Source organism: Physeter macrocephalus, chromosome 3, assembly GCF_002837175.3.
Source record: "Physeter macrocephalus isolate SW-GA chromosome 3, ASM283717v5, whole genome shotgun sequence".
NCBI lineage: Eukaryota > Metazoa > Chordata > Mammalia > Artiodactyla > Physeteridae > Physeter > Physeter macrocephalus.
The window spans coordinates 24,417,828-24,437,431 of record NC_041216.1 but is presented as its reverse complement, the minus strand read 5'-3'; the positions used below and the strand labels follow the sequence as shown (position 1 = coordinate 24,437,431).

General features: G+C 49.5%; 1 pseudogene; it reads left to right on the top strand.

The window, feature by feature from the left end:
* The first annotated feature begins 5,018 nt into the window (after positions 1 to 5,018).
* On the top strand, positions 5,019 to 6,257 carry LOC102992866 (60S ribosomal protein L5-like; annotated as a pseudogene).
* Positions 6,258 to 19,604: the final 13,347 nt, after the last annotated feature.

The following is a 19,604-nucleotide window of genomic DNA, read 5'->3' as shown; positions in this document are numbered from 1 at the left end:
TGGGGACCCACCTCCTGCTCTGTGCTGAGCTGGTGGTCACCTCCCCTCCCCCGCTAGAGACTTCCTGTGGCTGTGAGCTCCTGGGAGCCTCCCTCCGCCATAGACATCAGCCCCATCACCTAAATCATCCCCCCGCGACCTGGATCTGTGCTGCCAAGGAGAGGGGGTGAGAAAGAGGACACTGTCTCCCCAGGGGTGTCCTCTCTACCTCTGCAAGCTCCACCCTGCAGAGACACCCCTCCCCACCTCTGTTCCCTGGAGAGCGGCGGGGAGCATGGGGGCTCCTCTGTGGCTGAATCAGTGACCTCCCATTCATTCATATGCATGGATCAAATTTTGGAAATGCAATTAATTACCTGTTGTTGTGTCTGCTTTAATTATTGTCGTATTTTCTATACACGTCACACAATTTAATAAACAGTTGGGGAAACAAGATCCTCATGGCGGCCAGGTCTCGGGAGAAGCTGGACTCTGTCCCCAGCCCTGGGAGGCACTTTCCACCTGTCATTCATGGCCACATCCATTCATTCTTTCACGCGTTTGTTCATTCATTCTCCAGTCAGTTTGTCATTGATTCATTCACTCAGTCCCTCATGCATTCGGATACTCATTTACTCATTCATTCATTCATTTATCCAGTGAATATGTATTAGCAAAGCCATGTGACAGCCTCCAGGAGAGATGCCAGGAAGGTCATGGTAAATAAAACAAGAAGGTCCCTGCCTTTTAAGAGCTGGCAGTCTGGTGGGGGAGACAGACAATAAATACATGCGATGAATACAAATAGAGCCAGGATGACCAGGGAGGACTTCTTGGAGGAGGCAACATTTAAACCCACTCCCTGTTTCTTTCATTTGTTTATTCATCCATTTGGGCAGAGCAGGCTCTATTCCTGGAGAGAGCAAGAGATAGAAGGCCCAGTTCTGAACCAAGACCTAGGGGGAGAGACAACTGACGGCCGAATTATTACAACACAGTGGGAAACATGGTGGTAGAGGTAGGAACCAAGTGGGAGCGTGGAAGCTGGAGAAACAGCCAGGGAAGTTTTTTCCTTGAGAGGAGGCATGGAGCGGGTCTTCCAGGACCCAGAGAAGGTGAGTAATCTGAGCCTCCAGGGGACAGGCTCAGGGGCCATGCACAGCTCCTCTGAAGGGATGGACCAGCAAGTCCCCGTTACAAGTGCTGTGCACGGTGGTGGTGGCATGGAGAAAGAGGAGGAGGAGAGGGTCTGGTGACTAAGACCTCCTGGTTCCCAGCTCCCCCCCACAGGGCTTGGAGTCAGAGGGGAGTGGATAAGGCTGGGTCTTGCTGAAGGAACAGAAGTTTATCAGCCAGAGAAAGACACTCCAAGTGTACCCCGCACGTGCAGAGACCTAGGGGCAGGAGGGAGCTGGCATGGAGTGGGGAAGCCTGGCTTCATGGCAGAAGATGGAGCCTTAGGCCCAGGAGGTGGGAGACAGGTGACTGGGTCACAGGGGCTACGGGGGCAGCACCAAGGAGCCCGAGCGAAATCCTGGAAGCAATCGGCAGTCATGGGTGGTCTGCAGGCTGGGGAGGTGACTGTCAGAGCTGAGTATCTGTGCTTGTTTACAGACATGTTCAAGGGACTTCCCTGACCGTCCAGTGGTTAAGACTCCGCGCTCCCAGTGCAGGGGGCCTGGGTTCCACACCTGGTCGGGAAACTAGATCCCGAATGCCACAACTAAGACAAATAAGCGCAGTCAAATAAGTAAATATTTTTTTAAAAATAAATATCCTGGGCTTCCCTGGTGGCGCAGGGGTTGGGAGTCCGCCTGCCGATACAGAGGACGCGGGTTCGTGCCCCGGTTCGGGAGGATCCCACGTGCCGCGGAGCGGCTGGGCCCGTGACCCATGGCCGCTGAGCCTGCGCGTCCGGAGCCTGTGCTCCGCCACGGGAGAGGCCACAGCAGTGAGAGGCCCGCGTACCGCAAAAAAAAATAATAATAAAAAAAAAAATTTTTTTAATAAATAAATAAATAAATATCCTAACAGACTTTTAAACAAGCAGATGTGTTCCAATGCCTGCTCAGGGCCGGGGATACAGCAATAAGCAAGACATGGCCTCCGCCCATGGAGAGCCAGTGACTCTGGTGGTAAAAGCGCCATCAGGGTGATCATGCTCGGTACCCAGGAGCCCAGAAGAGCGGGTTAGGCTCAGGAAAGAAAAATTGAAAGCCGGTAACACCTAGTATTTATCAAGCAGCGAGAGGCCCGCGTACCGCAAAAAAAAAAAAAAAAAAAAAAAATTTTGAATAAATAAATAAATAAATATCCTAACAGACTTTTAAACAAGCAAATGTGTTCCAATGCCTGCTCAGGGCCGGGGATACAGCAATAAGCAAGACATGGCCTCCGCCCATGGAGAGCCAGTGACTCTGGTGGTAAAAGCGCCATCAGGGTGATCATGCTCGGTACCCAGGAGCCCAGAAGAGCGGGTTAGGCTCAGGAAAGAAAAATTGAAAGCCGGTAACACCTAGTATTTATCAAGCCCTTCCTCCATGCCAGGTGCCTCCCATTTGTTATCCCATTAATAATAATAATAGTAGTAGCAGCAGCAGTAATAAGTAACACTTACTTCGTGCCAGCTTCTTTCTGTTCTATGTGCTTTTACCCATATTAATTCCTTTAATCTTCACGACAACCCTGGGAGGTGGATATTATGATCAATGTCCCCATTTGACAGGTAAGGACATGGAGGCGCAGAAGCTGAGTGACTTCTCCGTGGAATAAGTGGCTGAGCCAGGATATGAACTCAGACCCTCCCGCTTCCCCAGTCCATGCTGGCCTCTTCCTGCCCCGCCCCCCACTCCATCAAGGGATGGGCTGGGGGCTGAGGGAGGGGGCGGGGGCACTGCTGGCAATGAGCCGATGGCCTTGTCCTCTCCCTTCAGGCAGGCTCGGGCTGCTGCATTCTCCTGCCGACTGAGGCTGGTGTTTTATGAACCCAGAACCGCAGCAAGATTCTCCTGTTAATTTATTGGTATTGCTAATTAAACATCATATTCGCAAATGTAAATTTCCTAATGGCTTCCCTTCCATTTCCGAAGTTTCCCAAAAGAGATTTCTTGTTATGGTTGTCAATTGAAATCAATTAAATCTCACCGGATGGGTGGGCTGTGGCTGGCTCCGGGGTCACCGAGGGGATCTGGGGCCTCTGGACAGGGTCTAGCTGGGGCGCTTGCTGACCACAGAAGAGGACTGGGATCAGGAAACTCTGGGGAGAAAGAGGCAGAGTAGGCCCAGCCCCAAGCTCTTGGGTGTCAGCCGCCTTCTCTCTGACCTCCCCTAGTCAGGGATAGGCTTTCCTCTGGCCCCTGATGTGGTTGCTGGCTGGGCCTGTAGCTGTTTGCAAGGCTACGTCAGGGAGGCCAGGACTAGGATGAGGAGAGAGGAGGTAGGTGGCGGGAAGAGAGAATCTAATAGGAGGATCCAGGAATGAGCAGATGCCAGTGCTTGGAGGAAACTTAGAGATTTTTCCAGTCAAACCCCTCCTTTGAAAAATGGGGAAACTGAGGTACCAGGGAGGAAGTGACATGCCCAAGGCCACAGAGTCAATATGTGGAGAAGTTGGGACTTAAACAGAGATCTGCCTCGAATCCCTTTGAGAATTTAATGAGCTCTGTGCCCTCACTCCAGAAAAATGTGCACAGGGATCACATAGCTGCTGGGACCTTGCTCTAAAGCGTGGCAGTCCTCGACCCCAGTCAGTCATCGTGTAGTGCTTAAAAGCAATGGCTCTTGGATCACAAGTTACCGCTTTTGAATCCCATATCCAGCAAGCTCTCTGCCCCTCTGGACCTCAGTCTTCCTGTCTGTAAAATGGAACGGCAGTCCCTCCCTCCCAGGGCTGCTGGGAGGGTTCTCTGACAAAGCATGTGAGTGCCCAATACCAGGATGGGCCTCATCACGTCAGAGCCCGGCGTGGAGAGGGCTCTGGCCGGTGCCGGCCTGGGCTGCAGGTGGACCCAGGGAGGTTGGGGAAGGGTGAGCCCATGCAGGCCGAGGCTTGGCTTCACGTTTGGAATGATGGTCACCATTCACTCAGCGCCGAGACATCACATGCGTCATCTCTGTAATTCTCCCAGCTGATGAGGAGGTGCTGTCTTTGCCTCCTTCACAGGTGGGGAAACTGAGGCTAGGGAAGTCCAGGATTTGCCTGGCCTGGGGTTCCCTGGGGGAAGGTCTCTCTGACTCCAGAGTCTGAGTTGGTAACTGCTCTGCCCTTGCTGAGAATGAAATGGAAGAACTAAGAGTGGACCAGCCGCCAGGACTTTCAGTCCGTGCTCTGCAGCTCCTTTGCTGGGGGGGCTTGAGCAGGACCCCTGCACGATCAGGCCCAGGACCCACCTGAAATATGTCAGAGAGGACTGATGGTCTCTGCAGGCCAGTCTAAGACACCAGGGTGCATACACCGGTCAGCACTGCCCTTTCCACTCCTGCAGCTACAGGCCTAGTGTCCCCTCCCGACACCCCTAAGCACAGCCTCTGGGGAGACGGGCAGAAGAGGGAACCTGTGGGGGAAACTAAGTCAAAGGGCCAAGGCGTTGGCAAGGACCCAGAGGATGCGGAGGACCCCTTCCCTTGCCTTTGTCCCTGGTACCTGGGCAAAGCTGGGGACTGGGACTGGCGGGGAAGGAGATAAGTGAGGGACGTCTCCCAGATGCCAGGAAGCATCCACCTCGCCCCAGCTCTCCATGGCATACGTGGCTTTTGTGTGGCAGTATCTTCAGGGGACCAGTGGGTCATCTGAGTGTTTTGGTAGCTGCTTGGGAACCTCCATTAGGGAAAGTTTGAAAAATGCACTCTCTTGTTGTTTATTATTAACGGTAATGACACGGAGCGAGGCTGCTCGTCAGCTCCCTGCTGTCCCCGGCTTCTCATGTGCCGGGTGGAACAGTCACCACCCAGAGCCTTGCGTGGAGCGTGGGCTGGGCTCAGGGCACAGGACTGGACCCCGGGGTGCCCGGACATTAAAACAAAATTTTTTTTGCTTTTTCCCCGCCGGAGCCGTGCTGGTTCCGCAGCTCAGTGGCGGCTAGAGCCTCTGTTCTACAGGATGGGGTTTGTTAAAGTTGTCAAGAATAAGGCCTACTTCAAGAGGTACCAAGTGAAATTTAGAAGACGGCGAGACGGCAAAACTGACTACTGTGCTCGGAAACGATTGGTAATCCAGGATAAAAATAAGTACGACACACCCAAAAACAGAGTGACGGTTCATGTAACTAACAGAGATATCATTTGTCAGATCGCTTATGCCCGTATGGAAGGAGATACGATAGTTTGTGCAGCTTATGCTCACGAACTCCCGAAGTACGGCGTGAAGGTTGGCCTGACAAATTATGTTGCAGCTTATTGTACCGGCCTGCTGCTGGCACGCAGGCTTCTTAATAGGTTGGTATGGACAAAATTTATGAAGGCCAAGTCAACGTAACTGGAGACGAATACAATATGGAAAGCACGGATGGTCAACCCGGCGCCTTCACCCGTTACTTGGATGCAGGGCTTGCCAGGACTACTACTGAGAATAAACTTTCTGGGGCCCTGAAGGGAGCTGTCGACGGAGACTTCTCTATCCCTCACAGTATCAAACGGTTCCCTGGTTATGATTCAGAAAGCAAAGAATTCAATGCTGAGGTACACCAAAAGCACATCGTGGGGCAGAACATTGCAGATCATATGCGTTACCCGACTGAAGAAGATGAAGAGACTTACAAAAAACAACTCTCTCAATACATAAAGAAAAACGTAACTCCAGACATGATGGAAGAGATGGATAAGAAAGCTCATGCTACAATATGAGAGAATCCAGTGTATGAGAAGAAGCCTAAGAAAGAAGCTAAAAAGAAGAGGTGGGGCTTCCCCGGCGGCGCAGTGGTTGAGAATCAGCCTGCGATGCAGGGGACACGGGTTCGTGCCCCGGTCCAGGAAGATCCCACATGCCGCGGAGCGGCTGGGCCCGTGAGCCATGGCCGCTGATCCCGTGCGTCCGGAGCCTGTGCTCCGCAACGGGAGAGGCAGCAACAGGGAGAGGCCCGCGTACCGCAAAAAATAAATAAATAAATAAATAAAAAGAAGAGGTGGAACCATCCCAAAATGTCACTTGCCCAGAAGAAAGATCAGGTAGCTCAGAAGAAGGCAAGCTTCCTTAGAGCTCAGGAACGGGCTGCTGAGAGTTAATAAACCAAACCACAATTTCTACGAAGATTTTTCAGATAAAGACAGTAATAAACTTATTGAACAAGTAAAAAAAAAATTTTTTTTAATGTGGTAAAATACACAGAACATAAAATTTAACATTGTAGGCCTTTTAAAGTATGTGATTCAGTGGCATTAAGTACATTTTATGTAGCTGTTTAGTTCCAGAACTTTCTCATCACCCCAAAATGAAACCTCATACCCATTAAGCAGTCGCTCCTCATTTTCCCATTCCCCTGGCAACCACGAATCTGCCTTCTGTCTCTATAGATTTGCCTTTTCTGGATTTGCCGATTCCGTACCCATTAAACATCAACTCCCCATTTCCCCCTCCCCCCAGCCCCTGGTAACCTCTCGTCCACTTTTGTGTCTATGAATTTGTCTATTCCAGGTACCTCATATAAATGGAACTATGCACCATCTGGCCTTTTCTGTCTGCCTTCTTTCACGTAGCATCATGCTTTCAAGGTTCATCTATGTTGTGGCATGTACCAGTGCTTCATTCCATGTTATGGCAGAATACTATTCCACTGTGTGGATAGACCACATTTTGTTTACCCATCATTCATTGATGGACATATGGGTTGTTGCCACCTTTTAGCTACCGAGAATAATGTCCAGATTCTGAGCACACAGTTATCTGCGTTCTGAGTAGGGAGATGTCTCGATTCTCCTGTACAGATGTCCGGATAACAGATAAAAGTTCATCCTTTTATACTGTACATGAGTGTGTCCAAGCTTCAAACCCCCAGCTCAGGGGCCCGAAGGACAACTTTGGTGCTCTCATTAGGTAGGTGGGCTCCCATAGGGCCCAGGCCCCCAGGGAAATTATCCACAGCTTGAAACAGTGCAGGTTCCTTGAGGTGGGGAAAAGAGGGGCTGGCGGTACCCCTTGGACATGTGACCCTGTGGGGTGGTGGGGGCTGGATGAGATGACCTTCTGAGGACCCTTGTAGGCTAGCACACAGGAAGAAGTCTCTGCCCACTTGGCAGACCTTGCGGCCTAGAGCATAGAACACGAAATGTCAGAGATGGATAAGGTCTTGCTGTTGTCCAGTTCAAGTGCCCCACCCTGGGCATTTTAGAGATGGGGACACTGAAGCCAGAGAAGAGACGAGACCTCTTCACTGTGTCGCCAACACCTTCACAGCTCCTTTTGACTGGCACTTCCCGGCGTGGGTTCCCTTAAACCATACACTTTAAGGGGTGTTCTAATGTCATTCCCATTTTACAGATGGGAACTTGAAGGCTCATGGAAGTGAACCCCTGTCTGAAATGTAGGGAAGGGACAGAAGTTCTCAGGTGTCCCCAAAGGAAACCAGAGGTTTTCCAGCTAAACTCACGCCACTGCGGCCAGTGGCAACTGCCCTCGAGGTTGGCACTAAGTCATCCTCTCCCAGGGCATTTAGCACCCCTGCACTCTCCTGCTGGCATCTCCATCCCTCAGCCAGAAGCTGGACGTCTTGGGAGGTGGCATAAATAATGGCAAGAGCACAGACTTGAGTGAAAATCCCAACTCCACTCCTTGGTAATTTACTTTATCCCACTGAGCCGCAGTGTGCCCATCTGTAAAATGGGGAGGCTTGCCAACACCCACTGCAGACGGTTGCTTTAAGAGTTAAATGAGTTAATGTATCCAGGAGGCTCGCACAGAGCTTGGCACACAGTGGGTGCTCCAGAAATGTAGCCCAGACAAACCTGGCCTTCCACCAAGCCCCACGTGGGAAGAGCTGGACGGAAGAACAGATCAGGGAGCTTGGTGCTGCCCCCAGGGATTCATAGCTGAGAAGAAGCAGCGCTCATGGTCTCCCTGGGATAATCAGAGAGGACACCACCTTAATTCCACCTCCATCAGACCTCTGCCAGAAGACACGACCCTTTCACCTCATCAATATTCAAGAGCTTAACAAAAAAAGCTATAACTAGGGAAGTCAGAAATAATGGAATGCAGTATTGATTATTTTATAGTGCGATTAGGGGTAATTACAGCTCTCAAATTTTATTTTAATGTTACTTTCTACTACTTTTAGCCTTTTAAAATTATCCCAAACATCCCCATTTAATGGAACACACATGCCTTCGATTTCAATGTGAAATACTTTTTTTCTGCTAAAGTGTGACCTCAATATATTTGAAGACATAAATTACACCATGTATAAACCATAAAAAATGAATGATGAATTTAATTCTGGTGAAGCATGAGGGATTGAGGAGGCAGGCGGGCAGAGGTGCTGTTTACCCAGTGCAGAGGGGACAGTCAGAAGCAGGAGGGGGCAGTGGGGGCCCGAGGGCGTGCCTGACCTTCAGGGGCACAGGAACAGGGCTCGGCACTCTCCAGGACACGGGCCAGGGAGGGACTGTCTGAGCTTGTGGCCACTTCCTCTGCCCACTTGCCCTGGGGAATGCATTTCCAAAACCTTGCAGTTGCATGGTCTGACTTGAGTCTCCCAGCCTAACTCTGACCATCATAGGTAGTGTGGTGTGGTTGCTAACATGCTGTTGCTCCATTTTATCTATTCCATTATACAGATGAGCAAACTGAGGCTGAAGGAACTCACCTAAAGTCACTTGGGGAACAAGTGGGGGTTTTGGGTGCTGGCTGCAAAGCCAGAATTGGGTGCTCTGCAGCCCAAGAGCTTCCGGCTTTCAGAGAAGAGCCTGTAGGAACTGCATTCCCATGGACCTCAGGGCAGTGAGCAGAGTGGCTGAGGACACAGGCTTTTGAGCCAGACACCCTGGGTTCAAATCCTGGTCCCCTTATAGTGCTATGAGGACTCTCTACCACTATAAAGCCCCTAGCATGTTATTTCTGATCTTCCCTTGCCCAGGGTCTATGCTGGGACTCGGGGTGGGGGGCTTTGGGCCCAGCAACAGGGGTTTTCAAAATCTGGGTAGGGATTTCTCCTGCACCCTCAGGGCACGGCCTCCAAACCTCTGTCCTGGGCTTTGCTGGTTCCTGTACACTCCTCTTTCCCAGGTGACTGGCAGCTCATTATTTGGGGGACCCTCTTGCCACCCCTACTACATCATGAGCCCCCCGAGGGCAGGGGCCAGCTCTCCTTGTTTGTTGTTGTTATCTTCAGCAACGGCACATTGTTGGAACTCGAGAAAACTGCATGAATGAAATGCTCGGTCGGACTTCCCTGGTGGCGCAGTGGTGAAGAATCCGCCTGCCGATGCAGGGGACGTGGGTTCAAGTCCTGGTCCGGGAGGAGCCCACATGCCGCGGAGCAACTAAGCCCATGGGCCACAACTACTGAGCCTGCGCTCTAGAGCCTGTGAGCCACAACTACTGAGCCCACATGCCACAACTACTGAAGCCCGCACGCCTAGAACCTGAAGCTCCGCAACAAGAGAAGCCACCGCAATGAGAAGACTGCACGCTGCAACGAAGAGTAGCCTCCGCTCGCCGCAACTAGAGAAAGCCTGCATGCGGCAATGAAGACTCAACACAGCCAAAAATAAATAAACAAAAATTAATGAATTTTTTTTTTTTTTTTTTTTTTTTTTTTTTTTTTTTTTTTGCGGTACGCGGGCCTCCCCCTGTTGCGGCCTCTCCCGTTGCCGAGCACAGGCTCCGGACGCGCAGGCCCAGCGGCCATGGCTCACGGGCCCAGCCGCTCCGCGGCATGCGGGGTCCTCCCAGACCGGGGCGCAAACCCGGTTCCCCTGCATCGGCAGGCGGACGCGCAACCACTGCGCCACCAGGGAAGCCCATGAATTTATTTTTTTTAAAAAAAGAAATGCTTGGTCAGCTGGTCACTTTGCTAATTTCAACGGCCAGTTCTCAGCCCATCAGCAGCACTGGTCACGGGTGCCTCCCTCCTGCCTGGAACACTCTCTTGCCTTGGCTTCCCGGCTCCCACTTCTCCTTTAACGTCCTAGGTTGCTCCTTCCCACCTCTGGTGTGTTTCCTCCTCGCCCTCTTCACCTCAGGGGGTCCAGGGCCCATCCTTGGGGTTTCTCTCTCCCATGGTCACTCCCACGGTGACCCCATCCTGCTCGCACTTTAACGACCATCTAGACCAATGCTGTCCAATAGAAATAGCATGTAAGCTTCTTAGGAAGTTTAACATTTTTGGATACCTACATTTTTTTAAATTAATTAATTAATTTATTTATTTATTTATTTCTGGCTGTGTTGGGTCTTCGTCGCTGTGCGCGGCTTTCTCTAGCTGTGGTGAGCGGGGGCTACTCTTCGTTGCGGTGCGTGGGCTTCTCGTTGCGATGGCTTCTCTTTTTGCGGAGCATGGGTTCTAGGCACGTGGGCTTCAGTAGTTGTGGCATACGGGCTCAGTAGTTATGGCTCGAGGGTTCTAGAGCACAGGCTCAGCAGTTGTGGCGCACGGGCTTAGTTGCTCTGCGGCCTGTGGGATTTTCCCGGACCAGGGCTCGAACCCGTGTTCCCTGCATTGACAGGCGGATTCTTAACCACTGTGTCACCAGCGAAGTCGTCCCTACATTTTTTAAAAATGAAAAAAAAGAAGAGTAAGGTAAATACTGTATTTTATCTAACTGAATATATCCAAAATTATTTCATTGTCATTTCAATATAAATGATCAATATAAAAAGATCGTTAATGAGCTATTGTACTTTTTTTTTCATCTAAGCCTGTGCAATCCGGTGTGCATTTTACACATACAGCACATCTCCATCGGACCAGCTGCATTTCAAGTGCCCAGTAACCACGTGTGGCTCCCGGCTACTGTGTGGGGCTGCAGAGGTTTCTACGCTGACCGTTTCCAACATGTATCTACAGCCCAGGTCTCATGTCTCAGTGGTGGACACTTACTCCTACCCAGTGTCTTCATTTGGAGGTCTGAGAGGCATCACAAACTCCAAACATCCATAGCTGAGCTCCTGTTCTTTCTCCCACCTGCTCTACCCACCGCCTTCCTGCCCGTATTAACGTTACCTCCAGCCTTCCAAGGCTCAGATCAAAATCCTCAAAGTGGCGCTTGACTCTTCTTCCCAGCCAATTCTGGTCCCCCATCCAATCCATCAGCAAATCCTGTCTGTTCTATCTTCAAAATACATCCAGGATCTGACCACTTCCCACTCCCTGCATTGGTGCCACTTGGTCCAAGCCACCAATACTTCTCACCTGGATAACTGAAATCGCCTCTTCCCTGGTCTTCTCAAGCCCACTCTTGCCCTGGACGCTACAAACAATGCTCCACCCAGATCACAGAGTGGTCCAGTAAAAGGATCAGTGAGCTTCTGTCACACCTCTGTTCATAGCCCTTCAATGCTGCCGATCTCCCTCAGCGTGAAAGTTCAAGTCCATGAAGCAGAAAACACATAAAACATGTTCCTGCCTCAGGACCTTTGCTCTGTCCGTTCCCTCAGCCCAGATAGCCCTTCTTATAGATATCTACAAGGCCAATGCTCTCATCTCCTTTGAGTTTTTGCAGAAATATCGCCTTTTCATTGAAGTCTTTCTCGATCTTTCTATTTTAAACTGTGATTTCTCTCCCCATCCCCTACCCCTCCTTTATTTTCTCCTTTATTTCTAATACATATAATTTACCTATTTATTTGACTGACTGCCTCTCTCACCAGAATGTCAGCTCTACAAGGCCAGGAATTTTTGTCCTTTTGTCTATTTTACTCACTATTCCACCTCAGCAGTGCCCACATGCATGGTGCCTAGCCTGTGCTAGGCATTCATAAATACTTGATGGAGAAATGAATAAACATCCACCACTAAATGGATAGCCATTTGAACCAAGACCATTTATTGAATTCTGTTTATTTGAAATGTCATCTTTATCATAAACTATACTTTCATATAAACACGCATCTGTTTTTTTCCATTGATTGATTTATCTAATCTCATTCCAATACTACACTGTTGTAATTACTATGACTTTATGTTTTGCCAACTGTTAGGGCTACTCACCTTTGAATTTTTTTTCAATATTATTACACGTTTTCTTTCTCATACAAACTCTACAAGTGGACTATCATGTTTGATAACAATGTATGTCAGGAACTTCACTGAGACTGCATTAGATTTATTAATTCTTTTAAGAATTTATTATATTTCAATATTGTCATCACATCCAAAATATATCTCTCCATTTTTTAAATATAAAAATATTAGAGGAAAATATTTTCACAAAATTGGAGTAGGAAAAACAAGACATGAAACCCAGGAGCCAAAAAGGAAGAGGGCTGCTATCAAAATTTAACATTTTTATGTCACAAAAGATCATCTGCAGGCTGGGAGAAAGATGATCCATATCCAGGATATATAAAAATAGTCCATTAGAAAAATGGACAAAAGATATAGACAGACATTTCACAGTAGACGAAATTTAAATGGCCAATAATCATTTTTTAAAAAACTTATTTATTTATTTATTGGCTGTGTTGGGTCTTCCCTGCTGCGTGGGGGCTACTCTCCGCTGCGGTGCACGGGCCTCCCACTGCGGCGGCCTCCCCTGGTGCATAGCATGCGCTCTAGGCGCACGGGCCTCGGCAGCCGTGGCTCGCAGGCTCAGCAGCTGTGGCGCACGCGCTCCGCCACTCCGCGGCATGTGGGATCCTCCCAGACCAGGGCTGGAACCCATGTCCCCTGCATTGGCAGGCGGACTCCCAACCACTGCGCCACCAGGGAAGCCCAATCATATTTTTTTAAAGTTCACACTCAGTAACAGGCAAATGAAAATTAAAACAACAATGGATTTTTTTGTTTTGTTTTTTGCCTGACAAATTGGCAAAAATTAAGGAGACTGATAGTATCAAGAGTTGGTAAAGATGCAGTTAAAAAGCAGTCTCATACAATGTTGATGAAGGATACATGAGTGAAATTTTCAGAGAACAATTTGTTAATATCTATCGAAATAAAAAAAAATCTTCACCCAGCAAGTCTACTTCTAGGGCTTTCTTTACCAGAAAGACTCACTTGGGTGCACAAAGAAGTGTATAAGGATATTTGTTATCTTGTTTGCAATAGAAAACATTTTTGGAAAAACGTAAGTGTCCATCAATCATAGCACAGCCGAACTATGAAACCTTGAATAGGTACTTAAAAATAGTGAGGTAGATCTATCAAAATCTATAAAGATCATGGAGAGATCTCCATAGCATACTGTCAAGTACATAGAAGCAAGTGAGAAAAATAAACACGGTGTGATGCCACTTAAGATAATTAAGATATTTGAAAAACTGGCAAAGGGTTTGAACAGATACTTCTCCAAAGAAGATATACTAATGTCCAAAAAGCACGCGAAAAAATGTTCAACATCATTAGCCATTAGGGAAATGCAAATCAAAATCACGATGAGATAACCACTTTACACACACTAGGAAAGCTATAATAGAGAAGACAGATGATAGCAAGCGTTGGTGAAGATGCGGAGAACTCAGAGCCTTCATAAGCTGCTGGTGGGAATGTCACCACGCGTACCCACTTTGGAAAACAGTCTGGCAGTTCCTCAAAAGGTTAAACATGGAGTTACCATATGACCCAGAAATTCTACTCTAGGTATATACCCAAGAGAAATGAAAACGTTATGTCCACACAAAAACTTGTACATGAATGTATGTAACAGCATTATTCATTATGGCAAAAAAGTAGAAACCCATATGCTCATCAACCGGTGAATGGATAAGTAAAATATGGTAGAGCCATACAATGGAATATTATTGGGCAATGTAAAGGAATGAAGTATTGCTGCATGCTTCAGCAAGGATGAACCTTGAAAACATTATACTTAAGTGAAAAAGCTATACACAAGAGACCACCTCTTGTATGGTTCCGTTTATATCAAATACACAGAATAGGCACATCCATATAGCTAGAAAGGTTAGTGGATGCTAGCGTTGGGGAAATTGAGGGGAATGGAGAGTGGCTACTAGTGCGTATAGGGGTTCTTTTAGGGGTGATGAAAATGTTCCAAAACCGGTGTGGTGATGGTTGCACAATCTGAATATACCGAAAACCATTAAATTGGACAAATCATATGGCATGCACATTATATCCCAATAAAGCTGTTTAAAAAAAAAGATAATTAAGATGCCTGCATTTGATACTTTCTAACTAGTTAAGCATGATCATGGCCATAGACTCTTGCCCACAGTCCCAGTATCCCCTGTATCAGTCTCCTTTAAAATCAAGGTGAACTAACCATGATGGACAAAATATCAACATTTAAAATAAAACAGGATCATATTCCTGATTTTTCATTTGTCACAGGCTCCAACATGGCTCAGTTCAGCGGTTACTGATCTTGTCTTTAAAGTGTTGATATTTTGTTCACCACTGAATTTTTGGCATTAATATTTCTTTTTAAGACTATTGCATTAAAGTATCATTTACCTTGGTTTCTGAGAGGTTTTGGGGGCGCTCCTTAAGTTTGGCACCCGAGTACCTCATTCGCCCCACCCTTGTCTCTGTCCTGGGTCCCAAGACTAGTGCCCCTGGCCTTGCCCTTGTCCCCAGAGGTGCCATCTGGGACTCCAAGGCTCCCAGCGGCTAGAAAGTGGAGCCTGGGGGTGGGAGGCTGCAATGCCACTGTCCCAGGCTGTGGACAAAGGCCACAGCCTCCCGCCTGGGACGGTTGACCCGTCCTCCCCAAGACCTGTATAGGGAGAGACGGAGAGACAGAGACCAAGAGACTCAGACCTCAGAGAGATCGGAGATGTAGGGGGAAACGGAACCCGAAGAGCGGGAGAGAGAGACAGAGAGAGCCGGCGGAGGCGGAGAGGAGCCGGGCGGGCGCGGGGCCGAAGGTCCCACCGCGGGGCGCCCCTCCCCGCGTCCAGCCCGCCCCCGCCCCACCCCCAGCGCGGGAGGTCCCGGAACAACCTTCAGAGGCGCCCGGGGGAAGGGGGCGCTCCCGGCCGCCCGCCGCCTGATGCGTATCGATCTGCGCCCGGGGTCGGCGCGGGGGCACCAGCTGCCGGCGGGAGGGGCGACCGCACATTAGCGCGGCCGGGGACCACTCCCCGGAACGCGGGCCGGGCAGCCCATTAGACGCCCTGGCCGGTCGGCCGCGCGACCACCGTGGGCGGGGCGGGGCTGGCGGGGAGGGGATGCAGCAGCCTCCGAAGCCCCACCTCGCCCCATTGCCCGCTCCGAACACCTGGTTTCCTCTGTTCCCTGAACTCCTCTCCAGCCTCTAGGGCTTTGCCCGTGCTGTGCCCTCTGCAGGGACCCGATCTCCCATCGCTCCTCACCCAGCTGAACCTCGCTCATTCTTTGGCTCTTGCTTGGAAGTAGATTCCTAGGGAAGCCTAGATTCCTTAGGAACCCCCCAGACCCAGTTGGGTACCCACCTTTGCACCGACCTCCCGAACAGCCCCCATGAAAGCTGGGGGCTAGTCACAGGGATCAAGGATTGACCTCCCCAGGTGGCCTGTGAGTCTTCTGGGGGCTTCTCCCTGTGTTGCTACTTGGGGATCCTGGCACCAGCAGTGGCCCCAACTGGCACACCTGTAAGTGAAAGAGTAAACACCAGAGCTAGTCAAGAGACAAAACCTGCAGAGCCCACGGGGACCTTTGCCAAGGACCTCTTGTCCCCCTTACTTATCCTTGGAGAACGGCGTTGGGCATAATTGGGGTCGAAATCTAGTTCTGCCACTTAACGGCTGCATGACCGTGGGCAGGTTATTTAACCTCTCTGGACCTCCATTTCCCCATCTGCAGCTTTATCAAGGTCTGTATTCTAATTCCTGCTCTTATAGGAGACCCCCCCCAGAGATCTATACCCAAGCTGGGGAGGGGACTGGAAACCCCATAACGGGTGGCTGCAAAGGGCATGAAATGCTTCACCGGGGTGTAGAGCATGCAGGAAAAACAGGCCATCCTCACATGCTGCTGCTGGTGGGGGTCAGGGATGGGGGACTTTCTGGCCGCAGCGACTCCCCCTCTTAGGACTCTTTCTCATCAGCCTCATTTTTCTCCCATGCATCATTTTTCCCTTGACACCACTTCTCTGCCAACTACCACCCTATTCTCTGCCCTTTACCCAGTAAGATTCCGTGAGAGGTGCCCCTGAGCCCACTGTTCTCTGGTTCTTCCCTTTCCATCCTCTCTTGAACCCACCCCCATGCAACTGCTCTGGTCCAGAACACCAAGGACTCCACAATGTGAAGTCCAACAACGGTCAGTTCTCAGCTCTCGATTTACTGGCCCCTCAGTGCCCTGGACCCAGGTGGTCCCTCCGTCCTCCTTGGAACCCTTTCCTTACTCCGCTGGTTCTCTCCCTTCTCCCTAGCTGCTCCTTCCTGTCTCCTCTGCAATATCAGAGGCTTGGTCTTCTGAGTCTTCTCCATGTACCCCCCTCCCTCCGTGATCCCCCCCAGTGCCGTGGCTCTTTAAAGGCCAATACATGCTGACAATTCCCAAATGTATATCTCTAGCTCAGCCCTCTCCCCAGAGCTCCGCGCTTGTCCGTACATCTGTCTACTCAACATCTTCGCTTGGGTAATAGGCAGAGCTGCCTCTAACTCATACAGCCCCATGCAAGTTAGGAGAAGGTGCTTTTCTTAAGTAATTAAAAAAACCAAAAAACAAAAAAAAACCCACTTCATACTACATATTATTCTGTCCAACTGTGGGCAGGCCAGCCAGGAGAAAGCAGAATGCACTGGCCCGCTCCAGGCCCTGCTAGGCAGCGAACGCCAGGCTGGCTCTTGTATAAAGGAGGGGGATGGGAGGAGAGGGAAGAGAGGCAGGAGCCGGAGAGGTGGACGGGGAGAGGTAGAGGGGGCACTGGGTCTGGGGTTTAATCAGTAGCATCCAGCTTAAATTCATCTGAATGGCAGGTCCATAAATCAGACTTCTTGTTAAATCTGTGGCCAGAGCATATGCTTCCCGTTAGGAAGCAGTGAAGCTTCTGGAGCATGGCTGTGCCCCCTTGCTCATCCCCTCAGCTTGGCCTGGATCTGCCCCAGAAGACTTTACTGGGAGCGACAGCCCTGGCTGGGGCTCGTATCCACACTCTCGCTCGCTTGTACCCAGGCGCTAAGGCAAGTCACACGGCGTACAGTCCTTCCACTGCCCCTGCTCTGTGAGGTGGCTGTTGCCTGTTTAGAGTTGGGTGGGGGTAGGGAGTGGAAATCAGGCCTCTGAGAGAGTCTGGTAAACAAGAAGAGCAGCCTCAGGGGATGCCCCAAGCATGATTGCAACAGGACATAATCCTTCACACGTGTGCAGGATCTAGAAGTCAGACAAGTCTATGATCATAATGAAACCTCCTCGGAGATGCTGCCGTTGTCCAGTGTACAACCTGTGCAACCTTACATGGCAGTCCTACTAACAGGTGCCTGTATTATTCAGGATAGGATAAATTATGCTGTGTTAGCAAACAACATCTAAATCTCAGTGTCTTAGAACAACAAACATTTATTTCTTTGTGATGACACATGTCCAGGGCAGGTGCGCAGAGGCCTCTCCTCCATGAGTCACTCAGGGTCCCAGGCTGATAGAGCTTCCGCCTCGCCTCGGCCAAGCTCCGGAGATAGTCTCAACAGGGGACCAGCAGAGCCGGAAGTGATTAAAGCCCTAGCCCGGAAGTTACACATATCACTCCCACCCACAACTCTCTGGCCGGAGTTCATCCCCTGGCCACATCTAACTTCAAGGGGGCAGGAAGTGCCATCCTCCTGTACACCCAATGGAGAAGGACAGCATATCAGGCTGGCAGTGATGGCTGCCTTAGCTCCCCAAACCGAATTCCTCCCAGGGTTTTCTCAGCTGTGCTAAATGCATCTCTGTCTCTCCAGGGTTCAAGCTCCAGACTTTGGAGGCATCCTTGATTCCTCTCTCTTTTTAATATCCCATAGACAAGCGATTTGCAAATCCCATCAACTCCATTTTCAAAATATATCCAGAAGGAAACCACTTCTTTCCACCCCACACCACCAGCCTGGTCTGAGCCACCATCATCTCCAGCCCAGCTGTCGCAGGGACCTCCTCGCTGCCACCCTGGCCCCCTACAGAGATTCTTCACCCAGTAGCCAGAGGGATCTCATTAGATGTAAGCTGGACCACATCACTGCTCTGCTCAGAACCCTCCTGGCTCCCATCTCCCTCAGAGCCCCGAGATCCGTACCCCCTTCATTACCTCTCTGACCTCACTGCTCCCACCCTCTACCTCTCACCCTAGTCTAGCCTCACTGGCCTCCTTGCTACTCCCTGGACAGTCAGCTCACTGTTGCCTCAGGGCCTTTGCACTTGCAGATCTCTATCTGGCATGCCCTCCCCTCAGATCCCAGCCTAGCTCCCTCATCCTCCTCCTTCAAGACTTTGCTCTAATGCCCCTTCTCAGTGAGGCCCTGCCTGGCCTCCTTATTTTAAATTGCACACCCACCGCTGCGTTCCCATTCTATTGTTTTTGTTTGATTTTGGCCAGGAAACTTACTAACTTCCAAAAACCTAAGGATTTCACTTATTGTGTTTGCCATGTGTCTCCTTAGCTAGAATGTAGGGCAGAGACTTTTATCCGTCTGGTACACTACTGTGTACCTATTATCTGCAATAGTGCCTGGCATATGTAGTAGGTGCTCAGCAAACATTGTTGAATGAACGAACAAACCAAAGAACGGCATAGTGGCTAGGAGCTCAGGCTCTAGAACCAGGCTGCTGGTGTTCAAAACCCAGCTTTGCCATTTACTATCATGTGATTTGGGGCAATTCCCTTAGCTTCCCTGACGCTCAGTTTGCTCATCTGTACAATGGGAGTAGAATAGTACCTACCATGTGGAATTGTAAATTTGAATGAGCTAATGCATTTAAAGCTATCCAATGCCTGGCAAAGAAATGCTTGGCATACGTTGGCTATTACTATTTTAAAACATTGACCCTACAATTCTACTTCTATCTACTGAAATGAAGAAATAGTGAGAGGTTGTTTTGATTATGGGCAAAGATTTACTTATGACTGTGTTCATCACTGTGTTCTTTTAATAGTAAAAAGTTGGAAACAATCTAAATTTCTAAGAAGATAAGATTTGTTAAATAAAATATGGTACACCCTTTGAAGGAATACCAGGCAGCCATTAAAACTCAAGTTCTCAAAGAATATTTAATGGCATGGGAAAATGTTCAGAGCCTAATGCTAAGTGAAAAAACAGGATGTAATTCTTAAGTTGTGGATATCTGGCTGTTTTATTTATTATTGTTCTTTAAAATGTACATATACTCTTTCATATGTATTAATTCATAAAAATGCAGGAAAAAAAGCAGGACACAAAACTACATGATCCCAATTTAGATTTACATGTTTTTATGCACCTTCCTACACCCCTACACGTTCAGAGAAAAAAAAAAGACTGAAGGGCTTCCCTGGTGGCGCAGTGGTTGAGAGTCCGCCTGCCGATGCAGGGGACACGGGCTCGTGCCCCGGTCCGGGAGGATCCCACGTGCCGCGGAGCG